We start from the raw sequence: 15,555 nt of genomic DNA, 5'->3' as shown, positions 1-15,555 counted from the left end.
GAGCCATGTTACGCCACAGTCGGTCTGTTCTTTCTGTAATATCTGCAGAGCGCTAACGCAATTATCCAAATAAACACTAACACCTGCAAAAAAGGTAAAAATGACATATGGGATCTCACGCCTCCCTCGCGGGCTAGAAACACAACCACATAAAATAACACATAGCTATGTGATGCACAGTGTTGTGTGTTTCATTATTTTGTCTTTTATTTATTTAGTGCTAACAATTTCCGCAGATTGCTTGCGCTCCAAAGATCTCCTACACAAATTTCATCTGTTGTTTCGTTGCCCTCCTGCTTCACACAGGAAGGGTATTTTTGGGTGGTAAGGGGAGATTTGGGGTCATTGTGTGCCCATCTTGCCCAATTACCTTCCCATCAGCTCCAGAGGACGGACATCATCAGTCCACATGTAGACTAGAATGGACTTTTACCAGAGATCTTTGCCAGCTGCATAAATAGCCATGCTAAGTTCAGTTCGAACGATGATTATTTGTAAATAATTTCAATGTAGCAACACATTTATGCAATTATAAATATTTTTAGCGGTTCTCAACATATAGAGGTTCTTCGTTATTTTATTAGAATATATTTTTAGAACACCAAGGGGTTGTTTTGGCCCTGGGTTAGAAGGCACAAAAAGAACGTAATACTAAATTAATATTATCCATTAGAAAACTTCGAACAAAAAACCTTTTTTTTACGTACATTTTTAGCATTTCTGGCATATTTTCTGGATACAATTCCCATATGTTCCTGTTTATTTGCTCCTTTCTATGTTTTTTTTTTCTTTTTTGAGAGTTTTGAACAAAAAAAAAAAAAAAAATCCAACTGGGGAAAATGGTCACGGGAATCCATTTTTTTGACATGGAAATAACATAATTAGCCCAGTTTGGTTTCTAAGCTTTTGGTTAAGAACGATAAATTCTGAAAATACAACAACATTTCCGCAGCTCTGGAATGAGACTTAAGCTAACATGGTCTGTTTTTATGGAGCGACGGTATTTATTTTGCCTTTTTTCTCTTACTCAAACAAAAAAAAAAGCAATGATGGTTTTCCGACCAAAAACAAACATTATCTTTTGGATTCTATCATGATGTAAGTAGGTTAGAGGACATAAATGTTTTCAAATAGAAGAGAAAAGGATGCACCAGGGGGCTTTTTTTTAAGGTGCCGTTCCACTTGGACAAACACATTAATTACACTGTGTAGTATCTTAAGCAAATAACCCCCAACAGATCTGCCATCGTATTCTCTCCTCTGAAGGTTTCATCTCATAAAAACAACACAGAAGCTATGTTTCTGTTTCTATGGGAACGACCTATCAGTGCCTGTTTTTGGGTCACGTGACAGTTAAGTGTTCCCAGCAAAAAAAAATAAAAAAAATGAATTGTTACTTGATGGGCTTTCGCTTGTTGAGTGTCATCCAGAATGTTATTTTTTATGATGTAGAATACAAGACATCTCCATAATTACAATTAGCAAGCTAATAGTAAAGTTATATCAGATGTTAGATGTTCTTTATGATATGATAAGGGAATTTTTCACCCATCACTAAGCTGCACAAGAGCAAAGTTACCTGGACTGGTCATCTGGCACACCTGGCGAATGCCCGATCTACCTTTCCAAGGTCAGACAGCTACTGACCTTCACATTTGCCAATATGAAGGAATTTGAACATGCATGGTATGTGGCCCCTGAATCTGAGATGAGAAGAAGGACTGATTAAGGTCTGAGTCCTTACAGGAGAAATGGGCAGACTAGATGGGCCAAATGTGTATTATCTACCGCCAATTTTTATGTGTGCATAAAACATATGAAGAATTTGTCTAAATGAGCAGGTTGAGGTCCCACAGATAATAATTATTGTTTGCCCTAAATAATTACAGGGAGCACTGGGAAAATGTTTAATATTCTTTTTTGTTGGCATATCTCCATAGCGTACTGATTCAAAGGGCAATACCTTAAAATAAATATTTCAGACTTCAGTAGAGAGTATTAATAATGAATTAGAGACACAACACTGTCCTTGAAATATCACATGCTGTGATTAGCTCATTCTGCTAATGAAAAACATCAAAATAAGATCAGCTCTAATCCATAGTGAAAACAGATAAAGATGTCTGGCTGCTATTTACTTTTATCAGGAAAGCAGGGGAGGGCTGGCACCTTCTGGCCCAAGGGGACAGGTAAAGCCAAGTGGCCCTGTCAACCCCTAACCTGTTAACTAACATACACAGTAGCACATATATTTATACACATTCTCAAACGTACGCAAATGTACACACTTATGCTAACACATTAACACTTACACATACACATTTATGCCAACATACACACGCATGCTAACACACACTCCACCTCACACGCTTACACATATCCATTCATGCTAACATACTCCTTCTTACACACACTTACACACTCATGCCAACACATAAACACTTACACATACATATTCATGCCAACACACTAATAACACACACTTACACACTCATGCTAGCTGACACAAACGTACAAACTCATGATAACACACACAAAACATACACATTCATGCTAACACACCCACTTACACATACACATTTATACTTAGTAACACTCACATACACACTCACACATGCATACTGAGAGACTCCCTCCCTTACCGTTGTTTCACGTAACATCTTGTTAAGTGATCCCACTGGGTTTTAGACTCCGCAAGTGGCCCTTTCTGAAGAATTTTGTCCTACCCCTGCTGGTAGGCACCAGACAAATCTTACTTACCTTGTGGCATGGGATTAGGGGTGAGGGGGTAAACATGGAGTCTATACAATGTTAAAATATTATTACGCCCTATCCCATCTCACCTGGAGCGAGAGGAGATCACCAGTCCCCTTTGTTAGGATCCTAAAGTATTATAAAATAAATCTATTTGATGCACAGAGCCCTCCCTGTGCAACACCTCCACAGTTGAATGGGATGTTTAAAATGATAAAAATACCCTTTAAAGAACACTTATGCCTTCATGCCCTCCATCTCAGTAGCCAGTGAATGAAAGGCTGGAGGGAATAGGTGGGCGCTATTGCCATTAACCCTTTGAGTAGACATGTAGCCCATGTCTTTCCACATTTATCATAATAAAAACAAAAAGGCCCCTACTATACTAATCCCCCACCCCCGGAGAAAGAGGTCCATCCAGTTCACCCACTATCCTTACATTTGCCCCCCCCAAATGGTGCAACCTGCAATGAAATATATTTTCTTTTAGGGACCATCCAAAGTTTGTAACTGGGTCCTCAACTTTAACCCAAGGAAGAGGCTCATCCAACAATTAAAAAAGACACCTCTTTCAGAAAACTGATACAGAAAAGAAATAAAACAAAGCCTCGCCCAATGGTAGAAGATTCTTAAATGAAAGCACGCAAACTCGCTCCATACACCAGCCTCCCCAAGTGGTGAGAGGGTACAGTGCATCCACCATTGGCTTGAGCTAAAGTCTATGTGTCAGCTCCATTTGGTTAACAAGTTTTCCTAATTTTTTTCAAGAATATTTTTTATAGTATAGCCGCAGAACTTTGTTGTTCTTTTTACACAATTTTAAGATTTTCAGATCAGAGCATACACGTTGTCATTCAAAATTGTCATTTGGATCTACCAAAATTTCAAGTTACATGCGTTCACATTTACTCTTACTCGACTGGTATATTACTGAACATATGAGTTGGTTCGTCATGCAACTTTAATGAAGTCTTAGGGGTTAACTCTACCATTTCCCTTCTTAGTATATAGACCACCAACAGTAGGGTTGAAAAGGCCACAGCCGATTTATTTCTTTATTTATTTAATCTAGCCATTGCCATGCAACCTAAACCAAAACTAGGTACGTTAACAGGGCAATGACTACCAAAAACACTATAAATAACATAAATAATTAACATGACTAAATAAAAAAAACACCCCTATGCTTGCCAGGCTATCCAGGTACCACCAACAAAGGGGAGGACATACCTGGATGCCCAACCCCAGACCGGGGGCTCTGAGCACCCCCAGCCGGGAACCTCCCACCAAAATGCCACCAAATGCTCTCCCCCAGAGCATTTACCCCCCAAAAGTAAAAAATGTGCCATCAGTCTTCATATAAACTGCAATGGGAAAAATAAGAAAAAAGACATTTGATATAAGTTCTCAGTTAATTCGTTTTAATGTCATTTTTTCCTTTGTAGTTTAATGGAGGATTGTTTTTCAATTACTTATGAAAGCTGTATTTCCAATTTTGAACCCTTGTGTATACAATCATTACAATACTGTCCTGTTTTGGGGCTTTCTTAATAAATAATGTGGATGTAGATCATTAAAAAAAATAATACTAAAATCATGTATGTTCCTGATTTGTGGTTGAATTAGTTTAATTTGTTTTATTAAGTCAATAAAATTATGACTCAGCTTGCCAAGTAGAATGAAAATTATTTATGGTCTGTTGAATTTAGCATTTATTTTTTTTTCGAGTAAATATTTCTCATAATTTTATTTTTAGCTTTGTTTATTAGGTAACCAGAAATAGGATGTTTGATGATTTTGCTTACAGTAGATTCATGATTGTTTAATGTTCTTTCTTCCTGATTGTTGCCAAACAATTTGAGTAGAAGAAAAACAATTATTATATGGGGTGATATTTTTAATAATTGCATTTGTTGGCTTGCGCACGTATTAGTCTTTTTATGTGTTATTTTGTAAAGCAACAACAAGATCTGTAAGTTATACTAGAATCAGGCGCACAGTTCCTAAGAAATGTGGACAGTAGCACTTTACCCTCTGCAGGCCAAGTTGCACATATAATCCCTCCATTCTTTCCTGTTCCCAGTCTGCGCCATAATAGGCCGGCTCACAATAAGATCTAACAGTTGCTACCTAAAGTGTCCCACTAAATTTCGCCTTACCAAGACTGAAGCTCACGGGACTCAGAATGGGCCAGAGTGGGCCTTGACTGGGTGCCGAGCAGGGCTAGGCCTTGGCGGCATTTTTTTGAATGATGCGGGGGGAGGGGTTAACGGTGGGTTATTTAAGGGGTTGGCGCCACTAGGGTTGGCGCCATTTTTTATGTCACCTACCACACGTTGTTTGTCCCACCCTCCCTCCCTTTCCTTTTTTTGTGTTGAGTGTTTCTGGTGTGTGTGTTTTTTGTCACGGTCGTGCGCAAGCTTACCAGGTATCTAGGGGGTTAATGCTGCTGGGAGAGCATTTGGTGGCACTCGTGTCGGGAGGTTTCCTGGCAGGTGGAGCTGGGAACCTCAGGTTTGGGTTTGGGCATCCCAGTATGTCCTTCCCTGTGTGGTACCTGGATAACCTGGTAAGCTTTGGGTGGTTGTTACATTAAATGGTTAATGTTAATCATTATGTTAATTAGTTATGTTAATTTATGTTATTTATTGGTTTACCGTGTGTTGGTCATTGTCCTGTTAACGCACCTATTTTTTCAGTTTTAGGTCTGCGTGGCAATGGCTAGCGTTTAAATAAAATCAGCTGTGGCCTTTTCTACCCAAAACACAGTGTTGTGTATTTCATTGGGGGGCTATGTGTTTTGGGGAATGCCTCGCACGGGAGTCAAGGCTGCTACAGTCATGAATTATCAGCTGCTAGGAGCTAGACAATGATGTCTGGGTAAAGTCAGAGACTCATAAAGAAGGCCGTGTTTCAATCACATACAATATCTGGCTTTGGCGAATGCAGCTTAACTTCTTTCAGCTATTCCCTTGTAACTGATGCCACAAGGGCTTTCATTTTAAGGTATACTGTATGGAATGTGCCATGAAAGGAATTCCTGTCGTCCATTGTTGGCCGTGTCTACACATGATGCATGACATTAACCAAAGGTCCTGCTCCATTACATCTCATTTACAATGAAAACCGGCATAAATCTTTTTTTTTTCCGACTTGATAAATAGATTCAGCCTGCTTTCTGAGAATAATTTCAAATAATTCTAGTATGCTTCTAAAACTAAATCCAGAGGGTTTTTATTCTACACTAACACATTACCACCAGGAAAAGCAAGTCATACCTCTTATTAATGGTGGACTGCCCACAGTATGTGAGGTTCGGCCATGGACATTATGCAGCCATGTACAGTGATTCTGGTTCTACCACCATAATAATCAAACAGAATGTTCATTGTGATTTCATAATTCCATGGATTGTTGCCTTTTTTAAAAAAAACTTTACACTAGAATCACTTTTTATACATAATGCCCAATGGATATTCTAAACAACCTCTTACACAGAACTATGAGCACAGGTCTTTCTTAGTAATTCATATAAAATAATATGTGGAATTGGAGCGTGACCAAAGAAAACCAATGTCATGAAGAATGAGTCTGGAATAATTAAAATTTTATTGATTAGGTTAACAATACTTTCTTTATTATGGAACAAAAACACTACCTGTGTCTTCCATTTGTGATTAAAGTATTGCTTAACAGACTGAGAACTTCTATTTCAGATGCTGTTTCTTCTCAAGCTACAAAAGAAAGATGGTGATGATGCCGTTCAACAAAACATTGGTGGAAGGTACCATCCATTATACAACACAATTCACCAAAGTGTTTATTTGAAAGGTAGAACATAATTATACATAATATACAAATATATATTCTTCAATTATCAATATGATGAACTAATAAGCTGCATATTATCTTTACAAAATATGCCTTGCGTTTTTGTATTTAAAAGATTCAAAATTATAATTAGAGTAATCATTATAGTTAAAGTTCCAAAACTACACATCATAAAAAATAGATACTCAAGGTGGCATGGCCATAGAATATACAGAACAAATTCCTGGTGGGGAAACTGGAACTGGATTGATCTTTCAATTACAGAGAGCATATAATAATGTATGGGTTGATGTGCGTTAACCCAAACACGAATGCAACAATGATACCACCTCATCAATTTCCAACACCATGAGCCACCATATAAAGGGTAGAAGGTGAAAGCTAAATGCTCAAGAGTCAACGTAAAGGCTGAATGATAAAGAGAAAGCATATTATATATAGACTTGACATATTTGCATATTGAAAGGTTTCAAATATCCACTCTTGCTCTATAGAATAGGGTATCCCGATGGGCATTGACTCTTTGTGTGCCAGAAGGTAACTATTCTTACACAGTCCATCCCTTTCCTTATATTTCATTGTATTTACTATATTAAAGTCTGCTCAACCGATAGATGGTGGGGAATTATGGATAAATAACCTTGAAGGCAACATTTTAATAAATACATTTAATTTTGAATAGATCCCAAGTATATATATATATGTTTATTTTCCAAAGAGCAATTTTGTTCTTCATGTTCCAAATATTAAAATGTCAAGAGTTTTACCTATTAATTTTTAATATGCAGATTATGCCTCCTGTAACAAATGTAACATCAGTTTTATCTTGGGGTTTAAATATTGATTTTCAAGGAAACAGAATCATAAGTTGTATTTATCCCATTTTTTTACATGTGTAAAAGTTCTTAGGTTTAGAACACCCAGTATTGTTACCAACATAGAAATTATGTTTAATTAAGTCAGCAATGGATAGCTAAGGAACACCACTGAACAAGATTAAAACATTAACATGTTACATCATAACATTGCGGTCATAGAACTGGAATCAATTGTTTCCAAAACCTATCAATCGTCAACATTCCATTCCATATATAAACTGTTAGCATGGAGTGAAGAAGTATATGTTTCTGCTCATGAAAACACCAATTCATATTAGAATGCTTGCAACCTAATCAAATGATTTTTTTTTTACAGAAATTATACACAATGTAGAAAGTATTTTCAGATTTTCCATACCAAATATCTACATAAAATTAACAAAATATCTTGTGTACAATATGCAAATTATTTTTAACTCTATAGAGGTGTATCTTCACTTTTTTTTAAAAGCATAGATTTTCAAGTGTAATATTTTTGCATGCGTAATACATTATAAGTACATCAAAAATAGCAATAACTGCTTGGTTGCCTTACCTGTCTCTTGGGAAGGTTTCTCTCTGCAACAGCAGGCAGGTGTTAACTGGATCTGATAGAGGGAGTACTGATATTTTACATCTTCCAGGGAAATCAAATGTTAATTCACATCAACACCGGTCTGTTCTAGCAAGCTTTTCACAGAAGGATGATTTCCGCAAAGTGCTGAGACCACAGATCTGTCTTACCCCCCTCTGAATGATTCTTTCTTTAATGGGTCTAGCTATCTCATCCTACTCAGGTGCCTACGATTACCCAATGAATTCTCTCTACTGGTAATACATTAGCAAGGTTATTGGCATATATTTAACTCTTTCCAAACCACAAGAGCTGAGCCAATGTGTGTTCAGAGCTACAGAGTTGATAGAGTGATATCGTTGACTTCAGCTTACTGCGTGACGTGTAATGAAATATTGATTTCCAGTGTATTTATAAATATTTATAAGCGATTGCGTAATATCTGGGGATTTGGTTGCAGCATATTTGATTGCACTGTAAAGTCTTTGGCTGTGATTTTAAAACCTTTCTAGTTTATTTTTGTCTCTGTAGGGTAGAGCAGCAAATCACAGCAAACTACTCAAAGGCCACTGCTACTTCTTTTAAGTATAATTGAATGGGATTTGTCCCCATAAGTCGATCTATGGTTATCATACTGAATATGTGTATTGTATTTAGCACAAATGGATTAAATAATGCAAAACAGAGCTAAAATAAGCTTCATAATCTGTTTTAGGGATACACATTAAATGGCATCATGTTTTTGAAAATGGTCAACAGTCTACCAATGTCAGCGGCCAAACTACTTCTATAATGTTCTCAGAGTAGCTCTCCATTGTCTCTTTATGGGCCATATTAATTATGGTCCCCAGTCTACCAAAGTGCATCCAAGTTGCCCTCTCCGTTGCCATTTATAGAATATATATATATTTTAGAAGACTAGTTGTGACTATATAAATCGTAAGGCATTTATCATTATCTTTGGCTAGACCAATGTCATTGATGGAGAAATGCTCCTGCCATCAGGTTTTCAGTTCTCCTTCTTTTTTTATTTTCAAAAGTAAATGAAATTGACTAAGCCTTATTTTTTTGTCTCAAAGATGCAAAATGTGTCTAAATAAAGGCGATGTCTCTAAACCCCTTAAGGACAATGGGCGGTCCCTAAACCCATTGAAAACAATGCATTTTGAGCCCGTATATGTACGGGCTTTGTCATTAAGGGGTTAAGTGTCTTTTTTCTTCAAGAGTTTGTCTTTTTGGCTTTGGACAAAGCCTAGTGTATGAAAATTATCCATTTTTTATGGTAAATATAAAAACATAAAAGTCATACAGTTTTCAGACATCGTGTCTCAATGTCTGTTTTCTAATGTGTTTTATAAAGAAATCCCAGCTGTCTTATCAGTGTAAAATCAGATAGATTTCAAATGATCAGAAGGAGTACTGTTCCCTAATGCACTATAACAATGTAATGATAGTAGTTATTGCTGTGATATTGAAGCCTCACAAATACGTCTGTTACAACAATGCCTGTATTTGCTTTCTGAAAGTGTTACTATACTGAACATAAAACCAAAAAATGACTTGGATTGTGCTATGGACGAAGATTGGTGCCTCATATGTTGTGTTAAGGTCACTTTGTGGCTCATCGGGAACTGCCTGATGAGGGAGAAATTAAAACTCTTGGAGAACTCCAGAAAATGAACTCAGAGACTCCATGAGAGAAAGTTCAGCTTCTACCACTCGGTTTCGTATTGGAACTCACACTGGAGAAGCTTGGAGTGTTCTCTGTTGTGTTAAGGACACTTTGTGTTTTTTTCAAAACAGGTAGGTAGGGAACTGGCCCGTTTCTGAGACTGTTGCAGACTAATCCTCAGCTACTTTAGAGACTACGCCGTCATTGTCTTGAGGAGGAGGAATGATTCCCGGAACTACGGAGTTGATGTGGTAAAATTGCCAACCTGGTTCCATTCCTCACACGCCATGTTTAATGTTTGGCTCATCAGCAGGCCTGGACTGGCCATTTGTATTTTGCAACCGCTGGCTGGATGTTCTCAACCACACAACATGTGAGCATAAAAGTGAATCGTGGGCCCTGTCACATCCAGCTGTCAGCCACGCTTATGTCATTCTGCGGCCACCAGTCTTAATGTGACAGGGCCTCCTCATCATCCTCAGTCTGGTCCCGCTCATGAAAAATGCATGCCCCACCACCAAGAATGAGTATCAGAGAACTGTGAGCTAACACATTTAAGTTATTTTCTTTTTCGTCTTTTTTGGTCAGAGACACAAGGTCATTAGAAACGTATGCATCGCCATAAGGAAGCCATTAAGTAGCTCATGATATTTGTTTATATTACTCAAAGTTGTCAAATGTACTGTGGTTTTAAATTCTGCCTTTGCCCCGAATTCAACAAAAATATCCTTCAGCAGCAGAATTAACAAAACCATGAATCATTTCATCAACACTTTTCTACCCGACATTCCTTACAAAGTGAAGAACCAGAGAAAACAACCAAGAGGCCACATAATTCATTTGTGATTGTGGAGAAGCGTTTGATGACATGCAATTGTGAAGTACAGAAAAATATTTGGGCTGTATCAAGTTGTGGGAAACCTCATTTTTTTATATTTTTTTAAACATTTGAAGTAGTGGAGGCACATTATTAAAATACCCAAACCCCATCAAGAAAAACTATAAGAATAGAGGAGAACGAGCATGATGGGAGATCCACCCAACATTTTAGAGCACCGACATCTTTATCAAAAGGACAGATCTAAGGAATGTGCTGAAAAGAGAGAGTTTAAGTAATGAACATCACCAATAAATTCATAATGGTGACCACCATGCTCATGTTTCATTATGATGTCATGATGCTACTACTACTGCGTAACAGCGTAGAGTGTCAAAATGACAGCACTATGGAGAGTAAAACCTATATGCGCATAATTATACATATCTCTATAAGGTCCGAGTCACAAATTCAGTGCTGCCAATTCGAATATGCACTCAGGAAAAAAAATGACAACTCACACATGCTTGCCTGCCAGAGAGTTGACTTTAAAAAATGCAAGCAACTCACAAATTCATTAGCGTGTGAGCTGCAAATGCTGAGTTTACAACCTTGGGGATTGCAAAGTGACTTCTAAGTCACCCCCCACTCAGTAGCGTACCTAGCGGGGGGCGGGGGGGGCGGTCCGCACCGGGTGCCGCTCATCAGGGGGGTGCCAACTTGCCGGCACCCGGCACCCCTCCAGAGACGGACAGTAATGTCCGCCGCTGGAGGAGCAGGCTCGCAAGAGAGCGGTATCGGAGGTCTTTAACAGACCTCCGGCTCCCTTGAGTGATTTTAAGCCGGTTCCCTTGAACCGGCTTAAAATCACTCAAGGGAGCCGGAGGTCTCTTAAAGACCTCCGATTCTGCTCCCTTGCGATCCGCGCGGCAGCTGCTGCTGTGCAGAGGGCACTGTGGGCGCGGCTTCAGTGCCGCCGGGATCTGACAACAAACCCCGGCGGCACTGAAGCCGCGCCCACAGTGCCCTCTGACCCGGAAGAAGACAGAAGAAGAGGAGCGAAGAGGTAGACTGCTGTAAAAAGAAAAGACTGCTGTAAGAAGAAAGGAAGTAGAAAAGAAGGTAGGAAATCATTCATTAAGACTGAGTGACAGTGAGAGTGGATTGGTATGTGTGGAATCTGTGGATTGGTTTATGTGTGGATTAGTATGTGTGGAATCTGTGGATTGGTATGTGTGGAATCTGTGGATTGGTATGTGTGGATTGGTATGTGTGGAATCTGTGGATTGGTATGTGTGGTATGTGTGGTATGTGTGGATTGGTATGTGTGGAATCTGTGGATTGGTAAGTGTTGATTGGTATGTGTGGAATCTGTGGATTGGTATGTGTGGAATCTGTGGATTGGTTTATGTGTGGATTGGTATGTGTGGAATCTGTGGATTGGTATGTGTGGAATCTGTGGATTGGTATGTGTGGTATGTGTGGATTGGTATGTGTGGAATCTGTGGATTGGTAAGTGTTGATTGGTATGTGTGGAATCTGTGGATTGGTATGTGTGGAATCTGTGGATTGGTAAGTGTTGATTGGTAAATGTGTGAGAGTGATGGGTGTTATGCTGTACCATTTCCAATGTCTTTTTCATTATAATTATGCTCTAAAGTACATCATAACTCCCATCACTCTATACTGTTCCGTACAGTGGCAGAGCTGGGAGACAGAGGCCTTGCACCCCCACCGCAGGGTGCTGGTCAGGTTCTATGTGGGCAATGTGGACGCTGGCTTTGGGGTGTGCAATCTGTGATCTATGCCTGTAATTTAGGGTGTTTTATCTATAACTTTAATGCTGAGTTTTTATGTGAATTCCAATTGATCAATACCTGAAAAGCTGGGTTTGTGTGTTAATGTGTTGGTCTATATCTGCTATGCTATGTTTCTATACATTATTTATGTTTACCAGCAAATACAGGATTTGTATGTCTTATTCAGTTGATCAATACCTGGGGTGCTGTTTCCATGTGTTGTTTATTTGATCTATACCTTCAGTGCTGAGTGATTTCCAGTTGATCTATACCTGCAATGCTGGGTTTGTGTGTTCTGTTGATTTATACCTGCAATGCTATGTTTCCATACATTATTTATGTATACCTGTAAATACAGGATATTTATGTCTTATTCAGTTGCACGTGCTGTTTCCATGTGTTGTTTATTTGATCTATACCTGAACTACAGGGAGTAATTAAAAGAGAGTTGTGGTTTAGTGACGTAGGGGACAAATGGACTTTGGGGATGATTACGGGGAGAGGACCTCCCAATGTCACGGTGCAGTCAGAAAAAGGGAAGGCTGTACTGACTCTCACAGTCTTCCCCTGATCTGCAGTTGAGGGCAGTACAACATAATCCCTATCACTATACATCGATCTAGACATTTACAATAATGCAGCATAACCCCTACCACTATATACTAAGCCAGACACTGAAGTGGTAGGCCTACACCACATCAATGGCTTTGTATATAGTGATATGGGTTATGCTGCATTATTGTAAATGTCAGGCTCAATGTATAGTGATATGGATTACGCTGCCCCACCGTCAATGTGTGCTCAGTATAAAGTGATAGGTGTTATCCTGTATCACCGGCAATGTGGGCCTCAGTATATATTAACAGTTATGTTGTACCACCGTCAGCGCGTGCCTCAGTATATAATGGAAACAGTTATGTTGTACTACTGTCAGCGCGTGTCTCATTATATAATGATAGCAGTTGTGCTGCACAACTGTCAATGTCTGCCTCAGTGTATAATGATAGTTATGTTGTACTACTATAAGTGTCTAGCTCAGTATATAAAGATAGCGGTTATGCTGTACCACCATCAATATCTGGCTCAGTTATAGCGATAGGTGTTATGCTGTTCCACTGTAGTATCTGGCTCAGTGTATAGTGATAGGAGTTATGCTGTTTCACTGTAATGTTTGCCTCAATATATAATGAAATTACTTAAGCTGCACCACCGTCAATGTCTGTCTCAGTATAGAGTGATAGGCATTATGCTGTACCACCGTCACTGCCTGGCTCAGTATATAGTGATAGGTGTCATGCTATACCACTATAACAATGTTATGGTGACTCCTGATTATAATATCAGAATTTTTTTTAGTTTATAGTGTCTTTAGCTGCTTAGCCAGTACTTAATTTGTAATGTTTGTCACTCATTTGTTAGGGCTTCTTAGAAACGTGTTGTGTTTGTTGTTTTTTTGGGGGGGGTTATTAAAGAAAGCACTATTATATGTTATTTAAATATATTTATTTTACTTATAAGTTATTAATTTATTTTTTCAGATTTCTTGTTGTTTACGGTTGACATACAGTTTACAAATTGGTGCAATAAATATTCTTGCCAACATAATTTTGTAGATGTCTTTACATTTGGGGAGGGGGTGCCGCCACTTACAGGATCCGCCCCGGGTGCCAAATACTCTAGGTACGCCCCTGCCCCCACTATACAATTGATAAAAAAATAATACAGAGTTAACCCTTACCTGACTGAAAACTCATCTTTTTAAATTAATAGATTGTAAGAATTCACACATTTTGGTAAAATCATCGCTTCCAATCGATTTGCAAAAGGAGACGATGTTGATCTAAAACTCATTTGAACGCAACAGCAAGCAAAACTCAACGGTGGACCTGCAATGTTCAACTCAACGGCACTCACTGTAGCATGGCGTTTCATGAACAGACAAATGGCCGTTCAAGCTTGCTTACCCAATCCCTCAAAAGGTTCCCAGTTGAGTCAGTGACGGTGAACTGGGTGACGATGTAACCTTCATGGAAAAGACCCTTTAGTGTTCTGGTGTTAGTGACAGCAATAATAACCAAAATGAAAAGGAATTCTAAAAATTGGTGCTTCCATCAGAAAAACAACATTAACCCCTTAAGGACAATGGGCAGTCCCTAAACCTATTGAAAACAATGCATTTTAAGCCCGTACATGTACGGGCTTTGTTATTAAGGGGTTAACTGGGAAATCTAGCATGTTACACATAAAACAAACAAAAAGGAGCTAAATACTCATTTACTTGCGCTTATCTGCTGTAAAGGTTAACATTTATCTCAAATACCATTTAAATTGATTTCCAATAAGCCGTAAACAGGAATGCAAACTGTCCTGAAAAAAATAATTTGTCAATTAATTTGCCTGTTTACTGATGTGTTACAATAATCATAGCAGGAAGGAATAGGAACATTTGTCACAATATTAACAGCAATAAGATGAGGAATTGGGAGATATTTATAGAGAAAACAAATGGCAGAGCTGAGGAATGAAGACAAACAAAGAGTAATTTTGAAGAAACGTGCTTTTGGGGACATATTAAAGCGGCTTCCATTAACTTTAATGGGATAGAGCATGGCAAGCAAGGCAAACTATCATCGAGATAACAGCTAATGTTCTTTCTGTTGAATATATTTCCATGCTTGGTCCCTTTAATCTTTTCTAGATGCGTTTTGTCATTTCTATATTCCTTCATCGACATAGTCTTGGTTTCGTCCCACCTTACAATATCTTGTGCCCAGGGTTGAATTTGAGGACGGACCCTTATTATTTCAATCTTCTATGCTTTTATTTAAAGAACAACTCCCACCAAACTTAGTTATATACTTAGTTTCACATGAAAAATAAGTCTGTGCTTTTTTTTTTTTTTTAAATGCTTTTTAGCCATTTGGACGCGTTCTCACTCTGTTACTTAAGCCCAATCTACCAGACAAGCACCCTGACTTCTTATCATAATGCCTTGTGGTAAACATTAGAATGTCTCAGTCTTAGTCACTCAACTGGAAATTCTGACTAATAAAAGTCTGTGAGGGAACAGACTTCATTAGCATTGCCATAAAGTATCAGCTGAGCGTGGTGTGTGGGAAAGTCACCCACACTATTACATGACTGACAATAGTGGCCTCGAGGTCTGCAGATAAGCAAAGTCAACGCAAACAAAATGAAATAAAAGCATGTTTTATTCAATGCTAGTCTACATTACTGTATACAGCGCTCAG

At 38.5% G+C, this 15,555-nt stretch overlaps 1 protein-coding gene across 1 annotated transcript in view; it reads right to left on the bottom strand.

Moving 5' to 3' along the window:
• The window catches only part of MMEL1 (membrane metalloendopeptidase like 1), a 54,676-nt gene extending 46,362 nt beyond the window's left edge, over nucleotides 1-8,314 (bottom strand). The window contains exon 1 of the mRNA XM_053452680.1: nucleotides 7,999-8,314. The gene's annotated coding sequence lies outside the window, so the exon portion shown is untranslated. The remainder of the gene's footprint in view (nucleotides 1-7,998) is intronic.
• Between the last annotated feature and the right edge of the window lie 7,241 nt (nucleotides 8,315-15,555).

The sequence above is a fragment of the Spea bombifrons genome, chromosome 12 (genome assembly GCF_027358695.1).
Source record: "Spea bombifrons isolate aSpeBom1 chromosome 12, aSpeBom1.2.pri, whole genome shotgun sequence".
NCBI classification, from domain to species: Eukaryota; Metazoa; Chordata; class Amphibia; order Anura; family Pelobatidae; genus Spea; species Spea bombifrons.
The sequence above is the reverse complement of the archived record's forward strand: the minus strand, read 5'-3'. Positions and strand labels throughout refer to the sequence as shown.